This window comes from Talpa occidentalis, unplaced genomic scaffold (genome assembly GCF_014898055.3).
Source record: "Talpa occidentalis isolate TD23 unplaced genomic scaffold, MPIMG_talOcc4v2.1, whole genome shotgun sequence".
Classification (NCBI taxonomy): domain Eukaryota; kingdom Metazoa; phylum Chordata; class Mammalia; order Eulipotyphla; family Talpidae; genus Talpa; species Talpa occidentalis.
In genome coordinates this window covers 144,046,471-144,061,175 of record NW_026555331.1, presented here as the reverse complement: position 1 = coordinate 144,061,175, position 14,705 = coordinate 144,046,471, and positions in this window count along the sequence as shown.

The window sequence follows — 14,705 nt, the reverse complement described above, 5'->3', positions numbered from 1 at the left end:
ATTAATCGGGTGAAGAATGGAAGGAAATGTTTGCCAGGAGAAGAGAACCACAGGTCAAATCTTCTGTGGTAGGAAAGCATGAAGAATTAAAAAAAAAAAAAAAACTAAAAAAGATTCAGTGTGCATAAAATTAGGAGATTTATGAGTGTCTTTCACAAGAGGATATGGGTTGGCAGAGAAGGAAAGCCATGTGCAGAACTAGAGTCATGTTTAGGGTCACTGTCTTTATCATAAAAGCAGTAGGAAGCCATTGGAGGATGAAAGTGGGTTTGGAGAAAGAAGATTATAATAAATTGTGTGTGAAAAATGTCTGCTGGTCACAGTGAGGAAAATGAGTTGGAAGAAGGGAAGATAGATATAGCAACTTGGCCATTACCTAAGACCAATTAACTGATGAAAACAACTTTGGCTTAGGGCATTGTGTTGAAACCAGAGAAGAGATGAATGACAAAATATTTGATGAAGTGAATTTTTTGAAATTTGGTGCAGACGGTTTGGTGGAGGAAGAGGAAGTTTTTGAGGATGAACCCTGTAATCTGAGATGGTGATGTCATTGACTCAAACTGGAAACAATGGAAGAGAACAAAGCTCTCAAAGGAGGTTTCATGTTGTACATATTCAATTTGAAGGACCTTTAAGATAAACAAGAGGGGATGACAAAAAGACAGTTGTAAATACAGATCTGGAATGCAAAATAAAGGTCTAAGCTCGATATATAACCTTGTGAGTCATTTGCTCCTAGGTGGTAATTGAAGCCATGGCAAGGCTGCCTAGAGAGATCATAGAATGAGAAGATGCAAGGGCGGGAAGCAGGACTAATAGAAGATTAGCAGACAGACACGAAAGGAGCAGAAGGGGCTGGGCCAGAGCTAGAATTGGATCAGGACCAATGTCAGAAAATCTGGCATCTGCCCAGTATGGTCCAGCTACAAAGGTTTAAAGAGTTTGTATCCCAGCACTTAAGTTCTCCATTAGCGAACTTACTCTATCAGTTAATGATTCAGATTATTGGAATTAGTGAATGAAGGAGAGTTCTGGTCTCCAAAATTGGCTATTGATGTTCCCCCATAAGGTGTCCAAAGTTGAGAGATTTTAAACCAGAAAGAGATTCATTCTAAGACCATGACCTTTGCGGTATATTGCTATCAGATGCAGGTGGTAAACATTCCCTGGGGAGGAGGAGACGAGCTGGCCTCATGTTTAAGGACTAAAATAAAGCAATAGTTCACTTAGAAGACAGACTTGCACCAAATACAGCACTTGGAATCTAAAACAAATAAGTAAATAGACATCTCTTTTGCCTTAAAAGCAGCACATAAAAAGAGACCATGAGATGTATTTCATGGGGGGGATTCCTCAGACACTTGCTAGCTCCATTCTAGTCCCTTCTTTTATATAGATACTCTTGGATACTCTTGTCTGATTTCCCAATTGATAGAAGATTAACTGAATCCAATTATGAAAATTAGGAACCAGGTTTATAAGACACTAAAGAGAACAAAAGCATAACAACTTGTCAGGAGTGGGGGGTTGGGGAAGGTGAGAAAAATGAAAAAATAACTCCAAGACCTTGAGAGACAGAGCTGCCCAGGATGATAGTGAAAAAGCTTAACCCTCTCACCCAATGGCCCTTAAAGGAATTTTTGTATTACAAGTTGGCAAAATACTTTTGTGTCATCCTGCTGACCCTGAGGTTGAATGATGTGAACTCTACTTTGTATTTTTTCATTAATCATTTTATTTTAAAATTAAATTAAATTTTTACTGCTTTATTATATTGAGGAAATGTCATTTTATAACATTTTGTATGCTTTAGAGGTATAGGGTCACACTTCTTGAGATGTATGTTACCACACCACATCCACCAAGACACCCATAATCCTCCACCACAGTCTATTGTGGTCCCTCCTTTCTTTGTTACCCAACCTTCCCTTCCCCCTCTGGTAGCCTCCATTCTACAGTCAGATTTCTAGGGTTTGTTTTGATTTAGTATTGCATGTTCTTTTGTTTGATTTCCCTATAATCCACACATAAGTGGAATCATCTGATAATTGTCTTTCTTCTTATGACTTATTTTGCTTAGCATAACTCTTAAAAGGCAGAAAAGCTCGTGCCCATTTTCAATAAATTTCTTTAAAGAATTAAGAATGATTACACGTGAGATATAAACTTCAGTAATCTTGAAAATAAACATTTCCAAGCCTCTTATTTCCATGTGAGCTAGATGAAATATAAGTCTGGATTATTCAGTGCATTAGTTGCTAATCTTTCCTGCTTTTAGTTATTAGCTGGGAGCATATTTGAACTAGTATATTGGTTAACTGGGACTGCCATACAAAGCACTACAAATTATGTGGCTTAAACAACCAAAATATATAGCCTCACAGTTCTGGAGCCTTGAAGTTTGAAATCAAGGTGTGAAGAGGATTAGTTTTTTTCTTAGGGCTACAAGACAATGATCTACTCCAAGCTTCTCTCTTAGGTTTATTAAAAGCTGTCTTGGGCCTCCCTGGTGGCGCAGGGGATTAAGATGCAACCTGTGGGGCTGTCTGCAGCCTCTGCAGCAGGAGTTTGATCCTATGGCCGGCCAGGGAGGAACCCACATGGCGCAGTAGACCTCTCCTGACACACCTGCTGCTCCCCTCAGCAGTGTATTTCAGTTGATCTGCCTGTTCTGTTCCCTACTCTGCTTCTGGTGAATCCTCTCACCCCCTCCCACCTCTGGCCTGTACCCCAGCTCTTATATGTATAAATAAATAAATCTTTAAAAAAATAAATAAAAGCTGTCTTCATGTTCATGTGTCATTCTCCCAATTTTGTGAGTCTATCTTTAAATTTGCCCTTTTCATAAGGACACCAGTCATATTGGATTAGGACTCACCCTAAAACCTCATTGTAATTTTAAAGACCCTATCTCCAAAAAAGGTCACATTCTGAAGTGCTGGTGGGTAAAATTTCAACATATGAATGGGGGTTGGGGGAGGCGTGACATAAACCATAACACTTGATATCTATACAAAATGAAAAAAGGAAATTAGTACATTTCTACCTGCTGTTAATGATAGTCAAAAGGATGCTCTTAAAAGTCTATTTTAGTATTTCTGAGATATTACCATAAATTCACTAGTCTCATCTGTTTCATGATCTGAAGCAAGTTTAATAATTAATCATTCGCCACTACTCCCATAATACTATCAGGGTCAGCCTGTGCTTTGTTATTTCATAAATATCACATCCTTTAATTTTCTTGTCATCATCTTGGGGACATGGATCATATATTGATCATCTAGGTATACTTATTGCATGTAACATTGTGCTTTGTAACTGATCAGTCATTAATGAGCCTTTTTGAGGTGAACTGAATTGAAATGTTAGTTGAGATAACAAATTTGCTAAGCAACTGTGGACCTGTATAAAGTTAATTGACTCACATAGGAGATAGTCTCATTCACCAAGTTCTAATTAAATAAGATAATGAAAAATTGACAAATGGTGGCTCAATTACACCAATTCCACCTAACATATTCTCTGGATATTCATTGTTCTCACATTCCAGGGGTGATTTTAATGAGCTTGGATGGCTCAGCACTCCGGCCCTATCACTAAACAATGAGCCCAAGGAATTGTTGATCTAACTATATTTGAGTCAGCCCAGTAGTTTTCACTAGTTGGCTAGTGAGGTTGGCACAATTAAAGTTAATTCATACCTAATAGAAATTCCCCAAAGGTCACATTGTAATTAAATGAAATGGGAAGAAACGTATAAATACATGTAAATTGCATATAATCGGTTACCTATAGATTCTGATGTCATTTTAGGTGATTCAGGTCTCTCTAATACCATATTTTCAAAGACACTTTACTGCTTACTCAATATAAAGATAACCTCTATCTCATTTATTTTTTATTTTTTTAGAAAAAAAATTTAGTGCTGCCCACTATCAAATATAATCTTTTTTTTTTTTTTTTTTTTTGCTTATTATCTACTACTCTGGGCTCCTTGAGTACAAATCCCATGACAGCAGGAGCCAACTCATGCTTGCTTACTGATATCTGGCTCATGAGGGTTGGCTAAAGTAGAAACTCAATAGTTAGTAACTACGACATCATATGATTCCCTCTGTTCCCATTCCAGTCCTCTGACCTCATCTCTTATCAACCATCTCATCAACCACCACATCTTACCCTGCAGCTTTTGCAGTACTTTTCCCTCTATTTGCAAAGTTCTGAGTATAGAAATCTTCAAGTTTCTGGCTTTCATTTCTCATAAATCTTGTCTCAACATCCTTTTTGCTTTTTTTGTATAAAAGCTTCCTCTGCCCTTCAGACAAGAATGTCTTAGTGATCTTTTCTGCATCATCCTGGTCACCATCTGACATAGCATACATTTACTCATTTTATTGCATGCTGTGAAGCACAACTCAGATATTCCTTCAGGAGCCAAACACTCATTATCCAAGGCTTAGAAGGTTCTATCTGTTCACAGATCATGGTTACAGATCCATTCCACTGGAAATTGCTCTTGGCTAAAGGCAGCCACCTCTCTCAAGGTTTTATCCCTTCCTAAGTGCCATGTATCATTGCCATAATCAGACCGAAGGCAACTCCAGCTCCAGGCTGCCTCTGGGAAGTTTTCTGAGGTCCCATTTACAAGTCTCAGTTTAACTTTCCCCTCTGCCCAAACTGGCTTCACTCATCATTTTACAAGTATCGGTTACTAATAAGCCTCCTGTATACAAATCCCCATTTCATATTCTGTTTTCCCGGGAGCACAAGCTAAGACTTGCACGAAATTTAAGCAACTCCATGTTGAGACTTTGTCCGTATGATTCACACTTGTTCTCTGTGCACCCCAGTATCTAGAACAGTTCCTGAAAGGTGCTCGATTAATACTTGCTGAACAAATAAATAATGAAAATACAGTCATCTTTCCTCCCAGGGGGTAATTTATGGACATGAATGGATTCTATGTTTTTACTAGGAGACAATATAGAGCAGCTTTCATATTTGTTCAACTCATTTAAGGAAAGAATGTTGCCACACTATGCACTACCCCAGGGCAAAATTGTCTTGCATTATCACAATCCAGTTTTCAGTGTTTGCATAGAAATGACCTGTCACTCTGGTGGGCTCGCATAGCTCAGTTGGCCTTCCCAGAAACTAAATAAAGAAGGCAAAAGAGCAATTTTCTCTATTTTCTAATTGATGAAACTAAACATTGGAAAGGGTAACTCATCTAAGATCACTTGTTGTTAGGATATGACAGGACTAACACACAAACACAGCCTTCTGAATTTTTGTCCCATGGATTCTTTTAATTCTTTTGTTAAGAATGGATCCAGCAATTAATGACTGTGTTTATTTCATATAAATATACACACAAACACACACACCTGACTTGCCTATATTTTATTTAAAACTTAATTTTCTTATTTAAGAGCCCTGGTATCCCTGTTTGATTGACTCATGAATCCTCTGTAGAGTTGAAACAAATGGAAAATTAAATAAAAAGATCTATTGCTTTTAAAATTCATTTGTGAAGTTCTTAAAACACACTGCAGGAAATAGTAATCGTTATACTATTGATCTTCAGATGTCTTCTCTATAACAGCCACCAGGTAGTCCTGTTACTATAGAGATGTCAATGTGATTTGTCAATATGGCGCTATTTGAATAGAAGATATGCACAAAATATGTCCTATACTAAGGATATATTTTATATTAATACAGAGAGCTGGCTTCAGGAATTCATATATAAATACACAAAACAAAAAATAAATACAACCACAACACACATAATAATTCTAGCTCAGTAGTTTTTAAAACATACATTTAGTTTTTATTTCATAATGGGGCATTTGAATCTCAAGGCAAATCAGACATAGAACATCTAATGATATTAAGACAGAAAAGATATTTAGGAAACACTTTTTGTTGGCAGGAGGGAAGATGAAAATACCAATATGCAGCAGCCATGCTCAGGTGTACTGTGGTAAGCACAGAGGATGGGCAACACTAGCTGCTGTCCTTCTGGACTCACAGAGGCCATGCCCTCTGTAGATTGTTCCACATGAATGACTGAATCTGGAAGAGAGGCCAATGCAGGCCAAGATGTTTAGCTGTGATTGCTTCAACTAGTGCCTTTGACTCAAGGATTCCACATTGACCTGCTCTGCCCTTTCTTGAAACCATGCTACAGTCTAAGATTCTAATTCATTTTAGCCAAACCTCCTTCCTTATCTCTCTCTTGCCAACATGGTAACTCTATATTGTTGTCTAAAGGATTTCTCTGCCGTATCTTTCTCCACCCCCAGTAAATAAATCACTTGCACACACATCTAAACCTCTATAAGCCTCTGCTTCTCAGAAGCTGCAAACTAATGCAAATGATAAAGGATTTATGTTTAGTAAGATGTTCCTCCTCCACCTCATCACTTTCTATACACAAACACAAGAGCCAACATCACTTTCAAAATAACCAAACTTTGACTATTCTTCATGAGGTGTCCAAGAGACATCCTGAAGTAAGTCCAGGGTTATCTCTACTATCATAAAGTCTACAATTGCTCTCACAATGTGCAAAAAGCAAATTTTTCATGGTTGATTTTTGGGATGGTCACAGTAGAAGAAATAGCTGAGATTTCTAGAAATTTGCTCCATGTTCTAGATCCACATAGAGGAGAATATTTTAACTGTTCTTAGTTTGAGAATAATAAAAAAGGATATTGGGCTATAGGCAAATGAAAGATGTGGAAGTGGGCCTCCCCTGTGGCGCAGCGGTTGAGCGCTTGGTTGCGAAGCTGCCTGCAGCCTCTGCAGCGCCAGTTCGATCCCCGGCTGCTCCCTGGCCACCAGCGAGGGTGTCCCACATGGCGCGCAGACCTCTCCTGCCGCCCGCTGCTCCCCTCAGCAGTGTGCTTCGGTCCTTCTGCCTGCTCTGATCCCCGCTCTGGCTCTGGTGAATTCTCTCACCCTCCCGCACTTCTGATTGTACCCAGTGCTTGTATAAATAAAATAAATAAATCTTTAAAAAAAAAAAAAAGATGTGGAAGAATAGTGATTCTATTCACTATTCTATTCACTATTCTATAGTGATTCTTTTTTTTTAATATGTATTTATTTATCTATTTATTTATTTATTTATTTATTTATTTATTTATTTATTTATTTATTTATTTATTTATTTATTTATACAAGCACTGGGTACAGTCAGAAGCACGGAAGGGTGAGAGAATTCACCAGAGCCAGAGCGGGGAGCAGAACAGGCAGACTGAAGTACACTGCTGAGGGGAGCAGCGGGCGGCAGGAGAGGTCTGAGCTCCATGTGGGACCCTCCTTTGGTGGCCAGGGAGTAGCCAGGGATCGAACTGGCGCTGCAGAGGCTGCGGGCAGCTTCGCAAGCCAGCGCTCAACCACTGTGCCACCAGGGAGGCCCTCTATAGTGATTCTAATCACTATTCTTCCACATGCCCTGCTTTATAGTCCACATGAACTCTGTGGCCACTAAACAGCTGTCCCACTGGGCATGCTGGAGAGAGGGATGTGTCTTCTAAGTGACCATTTTCCTCTGTAGTGAGGGACCTATGCAGAAGCTTTATTCTTTCATATATAGCTAGTTACATTATAAACCTTATCATGCAATCATCAAGAAATCATTTTTTTCTGGAAATCATTTTCATCTGTTCTGATGCCGTATGAGAGGTTACTCTCTGGTTGTCACTGACCATGAGACATGTTATCAGAACAGCAACTTGGACACTTACTCCCATGCCACCACTGATCAGCCCCCTGTCCTTGGGTAAATAAAACAACTTCTCTGAGGTCAAGTTCCCCTCATGAAGAACAATGTTGTAATACCCAGCATCCATAGCTCAAAGGGTTGTGTTTATTCAACGGAGTCAAGAGTGTTTACCAGGGGCATGCAAATTAGACAGGGAATATTTGAATAAAAATATTTTTCTTTTTATAAAAGAAGTCTGTCATAACATTGGGAAACTTAAAACCTCCCAGTATCTTGCATGCTAGAATAAAAGTTGCACAATTTAAATATGGAGTGGGGAGCTCTTGTGACCTTTCCAGTGTGTTCCCTATGACTTGTCTGTCCTTTGTTGTTCTCAACACTTAATGTGAAGTGCTTGTGTTGACTGATGTTAGGTAGATCATCCTATTTTCATTTACTAGCAAGAATATAGATTTTTAAATGTACCCCCTATAGTTTATAAATCAAATTCTGAGGCACTAATAAATATTACCCAGCATTTACATTTGAATTCCTTTTCTTCTTTCCCACAACAGGATCCTAAAATGACATTCACATTTCTGTTTAACAGTTTTCATTCTTCAAACTGAAATATTAGTAACAAAATGACTTCTTCCAACCACAAGGCCTATGTTATTTAAGTTAACTCCAGGTCCAAGACTTCTGTTTTCATCCATAGTCATGGCCAATAGGCAGTGCAAGTTATTTTTACTTTGCTGTTGTTTATGGACAGGACTTCCAACTTCAGATCCCCTTCTCTCTTTTTAAAGATTTGTTTGCTTATACATACAAGAACTGGGGTACAGGCCAGAAGTATGGGGGTGAGAGGATTCACCAGAGACAGAGTGGGGAGCAGAACAGACATCTACTGAAGTACACTGCTGAGGGGAGCAGCGGGCTAGACAGGCTGTGCCATATGGGTAGCTCCCTGGCCATGGATCAAACTCATGCTGCAGTGGCTGTGGATAGCTTCACAGTTCTGCATCTTAACCTCTTGTGCCACCAGGGAGGCCCCCAGACCCCCTTATTTCTAGTCCCTCATTTCTTCATGCCAAACTACATTCTCTAAAGCATAGTTTGGCAATGAAATTCACCTAGTCTGAAATCGTCAGTGATTTCCCATTAGAGAAAGCTCATCCTCCTTAGCCTGACATTCAAAGTCATCTACAATCTGATTCCTACCTTTTTCAGCAGTTTTTACCATTAGCCTTATCTATTAACCTTTTCCTTTGGTGAAAAAATGGGGTTACTCAGTAATTTTAAAATAAAGTTTGCATCTTTCTGCGAGAAATGCTCATTCCTACTCAAAAATCACTTAGTAGTAGAATTGAAAGTGTCTTGAGAAATATCTGTCTGCAGTCCTTTATTTTAAATGAGGCACAGAAAGATTAGACAGACCCAATTTCTTCAATAAGTAAAACTACTCTCATCTTCCAGTTCCACAGCTCAGAAATCTGATGTCAAAGTTATTTCCATTGTGCCTGGCAACTTGCAGTGAGTTGGCTGCTAGGATGAAGTTAACGCCCACATCCATGGATTCTAACACTGCATCCTCTGAGACCTAATTTAAATGTAACCCCTTTCATCAATCCTTCATGAGTAAGCCAGTTGGAAATTTGCTCCATCTTTTCTGAATCCCTATATCATTTTACTGTGTTTATAATTCATCTAATATTATGTATGTGATGCTTTATGACATCATATTTTCCTTATTGATTTTTAAATTACAGAAGTGTTTCTTACTTGCTGTAATAAATTTAAATGGAATAGAAATGTATAAATAAACATGGGAAGACCACTAACTTCCCTACAAGCTTCCCACTCAAAGTAACAAGTGCTAACAATGTTTATTTCCCTATGCATCTCCTAGCATAGATAGCCAGCTAGTCGACAAGTTACCAGCTAATACAGCTAGAACAAGAACTAGTGTGCACTTCATAGAGAACACAATCAATCCTTCCCATGCTTTAGCTCTCTCTTGTTCACTACCCACAAGTGCACATATATGCATGTATGCACACACGTATGTGTTTTAGTATGCATATGTCTCTGTATGTATTTTGCATTACTCCCAATATTTTGTTGTTACAAGCAATTTAATGATACATTTCTGCTATTATATAGATTGTTATAATATTCATAGAAGAGATTTATCAGAAGCAATTATTTCAAATGTATACATACTTAAAATTTAGGTAATGTTTTAAAAGTTCCCCTCTAAAATTCATCAATAATACATGAGACGATTTTTTTCTCATCCTCACCAATCTGGATATTTCTAGTTCACATAATTGCTAAAATGCTAACAGGTTATTATAATATATATGAGCATCCATGATATTGATCTTCATTATGTATTCTGCTATCTCCATTCCTCTCTGCTCCATAGTCATGTATATTTTAAGACTCCTTCGTATCTTCTGTCTCCATGTTTCAAATTCATATTATGTTTTGGATAGAAAGCATGAACTATACTTAACATCACTTGGCAAGTCAAAGACACATACCGATGCATTTCTTGTCTCGTGATCAGACAAGAACATGCCCTAATCTTTCCATCCAAATGGATGGAAAAAAAATAGAAAAGGTGTAGTGGATGAAAAGAAAGAAGAGAAGACATAGTCTGTGTCCTTGGGCTGTGAAGCATGCATCCACCTTAAGAAGGGGCTCAGTCTATAGTGCTCACTGACTCTCATCTTAGGGCAAGCCCACCTCTTTATACAGTTCCAGAAAGCAGTTACCCATCAGCTTCCCAAGGGGAAAAAATCCAAGAAATCAAATCTGTCAAGTTGAATATTCTTTCTGTACAGTCACTGAATTATATACTTTTCAATGAAGAGAATAGGAGCAATCGGAAGACATTTGCATTTTCCTTATGTGCTCACCATTCAGAGTTCTCCCCAACATGTCAAGAGTTCCTGAGTAGGTTGCTGTTTCTCAGTGTTCCCAGGGAGGATAGACACATGTCACTGCTCTTCCCCCCATCATTTCCTCCACATTCACTCTCCCACATGACTAATGTCTTCCATAATACGAGCCACTACCCAATCACTCCACCCCACTCATTACTTTGCCTCCCTATCCCCTTTCTGTCATATAGCCCAAGAATCCAAGGATAGAAATTGGTAGTTGTATATGTGATTGAACATGCTTTATTTATTTTGTGAGAATATTTAGGAAGAGTTTATAGGCCTTCAACTCACTGGAAGAATGAACACAGCTTCTTCCACAGCCTGCACATGTCCCTTCCATTGTGTGACAACCACCTTCACTGTTTTTCTGTGTAGCATCTTTACTACCCCCTCAAAGTGATAGTTCGTTCTCACTCATGGTATGGCACAGTCCTCTGTGTGTTCCTCCAACTTATCCACTGTCCAGTTATCTGTATATTTCCCTCTGGTACATTGGCTTTTTTTCCCTTTTCTTATGTAGGCGCCCATACTTTGGTTATTTTGGTTTCGTGTTTTTTAAAGAATCATCCACCCTTATCTTTGTTCCCAGAGGCCCTTTAGGCAGCAGCCCTTGATATTTCTTATCCTGGTTTGTTACATAAAGGTTTTTAAAAGAGTTGTTAGAGAGCCAGGGAGCACTGTGATTTATGACTATTGCTCAAGCAGTGGCATAGCTGGAAGAATGAACAAAACAAAAGAATCTCCAGGGAAAGAAAAAGCTAATGCAAAATGCCATAAACCTCTCCTTTCAGAGGGATCTTTACAATAATCTGGCCAAGCCTCGGTATTTTAGGGAAGAGAGTACTTAACAATTTACCTAAGGTAACACTACACAAGGATAGCAAGATGGAGGAAAATGGTAACTAGATTGAAGTCTCTAGCTCGCCACTCAGGTCCCTTCCTCAACCTCCCTTTCCAGTCACTTCACCATTTTCCAAGGTCCAGGGTTAAGCACAAGCTATGTGAACTCTCTCTTACTAATCCAGGATTGTACAGATCTCTGGCACTCATCAAGGGTGTTACTTTCCATGGAAGGGAAGTCATCCGACAAGAGCTCAGAAGATCTCAATTGTATTGTTTCAAGAGCAAACTGCCTCTCTGTTCTGCCTTCTAAATTATAGGGGAGAAAAAAATCCAAGCTTCTAATAAAGTTTTAAATAGATTGCATCGAGTGGCATGCTAACTTTGAATACCCGTGCCATTCAGGAGAGCCTCAACATTGTGGCAGATGTGGGGTCCTGGGGCTAGTGCCAGAGGGAACTGAAGATTCTCTAGTAAGTCCTTGCCCAACTCTAAGCCAAAGAGGAAAGTAATGGAGCCTCAGTCTGCCTGCCTTTGACATCTTCATCAGTTGTGCCTAAAAAGAAGAAGGCACCCCCTACTCTGTGTAGTTCATGATTGTTGCTTGTCAGTCATTTCACTAGATTTGCAAAACTGCTGTCTCCAGATTAGTTTTGAGATAGCAGCATGGTGAGATAAGGGAGTGGGGCAGAAATGGTAAAATTGGGGACCTCCCCAACTAATAATATCCATTTCAGGAAGGTTGGTCTGCATCTCTAAGTGCATATTTCCATGAGGGTGCCCTTTCGTGAACCCTGTTTAGTTTAAAGTAGCTTAGCATATTATGATTAGTGGCTTGTTGCTGGTTTTCTTTTTCCTAAGAATTTGGGAGGGATTTGTAAGGAGGATTTCTGGAGAAGGAAGGAAGTATTTTTAATTGTAGACTTCAGATGTTCTTTTCATATTAACAAACCAGCAAGCAACATTTACCATGTCTTATGTCTTTATTTTTCTGGGAATCAAAGTATTCTCTCTCATCAGGTTGTAAAATCTTGAAACCTAATTTGGATTAGACTTGACAGATAAAATACAAAATTTTCAGGTAATCTGAATTTAAGATGAACAGCAAACATTTTTTTTAATAGAAGTTGTCCCCAAAACTTCACATGGGCATAAGTCATTTGTAAGACCATCTGAGATGCTAATTTAACTGGGTATACTTATATTTTTATTTACTACTGTGAGAACTCCTATTTAACATCAGTATTAAACTATGAATTTCTCTTTCTCTGGAATTTCATAAAAGCCCCAAGTTGTAAGAAGAGGGAAAAAGAAAAGAAAAGAAGACTAAAATACTATGGATATATCAAAAATTTCAAAGTATTATTTGGATATAGTCAAAAAATGTGATTTCCCTCTGAAGATTGAAATTATAATTTTCTTATAAATGTTGGATTTAATTTTACAAACTTAGTAGCTAAAAATTTTTAATAATATTTTACCACAGTGGTGGTTAATGTAGAAAGAAACAATTTCAGACCCTATGGAGCTGGGTAAAGAAGGAATATTTGATGATTGTCAAAATTTAATGCACAGAATAATATAGTAAATGGACAAATTCAGGATCAGTCACCTACTATGGTATTGGACAAGAATTTTATCTATTCTCTACCTCAGTTATTTTACTTAAAAATATAGAATACCTATCCTGCCTACTTTACATTTTCTTTGCAAAACTCTTCTAAACTGGCCTAATACATGTAAATGACTAAGCATGGTGCTTGGCAAATAAATACCCAATAATCGGTGGTAATTTTTACTCACCTTCCTAATTCTCTTTCAAAAATATTTATCAAAATATTAAATTTAAGGTTAAAAATTCTGGACTATTCAACAACAGAGTTCAGCTCAGCAGGCATGAGCCCTGAAACACACAACATCTCTCCTGCTGTCCATCCTGAGCAGGAGTGGATGGACAATTGAGATCATGTATTATCCACACAGTGCATAGTTGACATCTGATGGATAATATTTAACACATCTCTGCTAGGCAACAACAATGTTTTCAATAATAATCATACAGTTAAATGAAAAATAAATACTGATCAAGGAAAAACAAACTGAAAAAATTTGCTAATGAAAATAATGATAAATGATAAATGGTAAATGATATTAACAATATACTAAAAAGGGAAAAATTCAACAAGTATGTTTGATTTTATTTTTATAAAGTGCCCCATACTTTTTTCATTATTGCATGGGAAAAAAAAGTCTTCAAAATGATACCAAAGTAGTGATTTATGGTAATTCTTTTTTGGTTGCATAGTATTCTATCTAGCTCTCTTCATTTAAAAAAAGTAACAATTTGAAAAAGCAATTTTTTAGAAGAAATTTGCATTGATTTTGCATTTTGCTTTAATTTTCCAAAGAGTACATATTTTTGTTTATCACAATAAAAGGTAAAACTACTTTTCAGAAAGACAACACTGTCTTGTCCAGTTACTGGAAATCAGAATTCAACACCAGCAGAAAACTGTGATGTAATTGTGATGGTCTCAGGGTGCAGATAACTGACAGTTGATGTTTTTGATGTATTTTATTGAGTGAGAGACAGGAGAGGTGTCTAAATTGTGAAACAAAAGGGTAGTGAGAAAAAGAAATATATGTAGATATATATGATATAAAATGCACACACAGATATCTCACGTATATTTATGGAAAAAGATTGATAATTCCATTTCATTAAGATTTCAAAACTCTTTCAGAAACAAAAAAAGCATAAACGTGATGATGAACCCATACCTAGACACTGAAATAAACATGTATGCTAAGCTACATATATTTTCAATGTTACCTATTGATTTTAAATATCCTGAATTTTCCATCCAGACTACACAAGCTTTTATCCCTTTCATTAGTTAATTTTTTTCCAGAGTGCCTTAAAGGCTCCAATATGAAAGCCTGTGTTTAGGTAAAAATCACATGATAATTTGGCATTTAGTCCTTAATGTTTCATGAGGGGGCATCACCACCTCCAGAGCAGTGTTTTATAAATCCACATACCTGGGCAGAATGCCAGTACTATTGATTCAGAAGCTCTGGGGGTGCATCGCAGAAATTTTTATCTTTAAAATCTCACAGTCCATGCTGATGGATAGCCAGGGTTAAGCACCATTGTTCTAGGAACAGAAACCTACATGGTAATAAACAGAAAC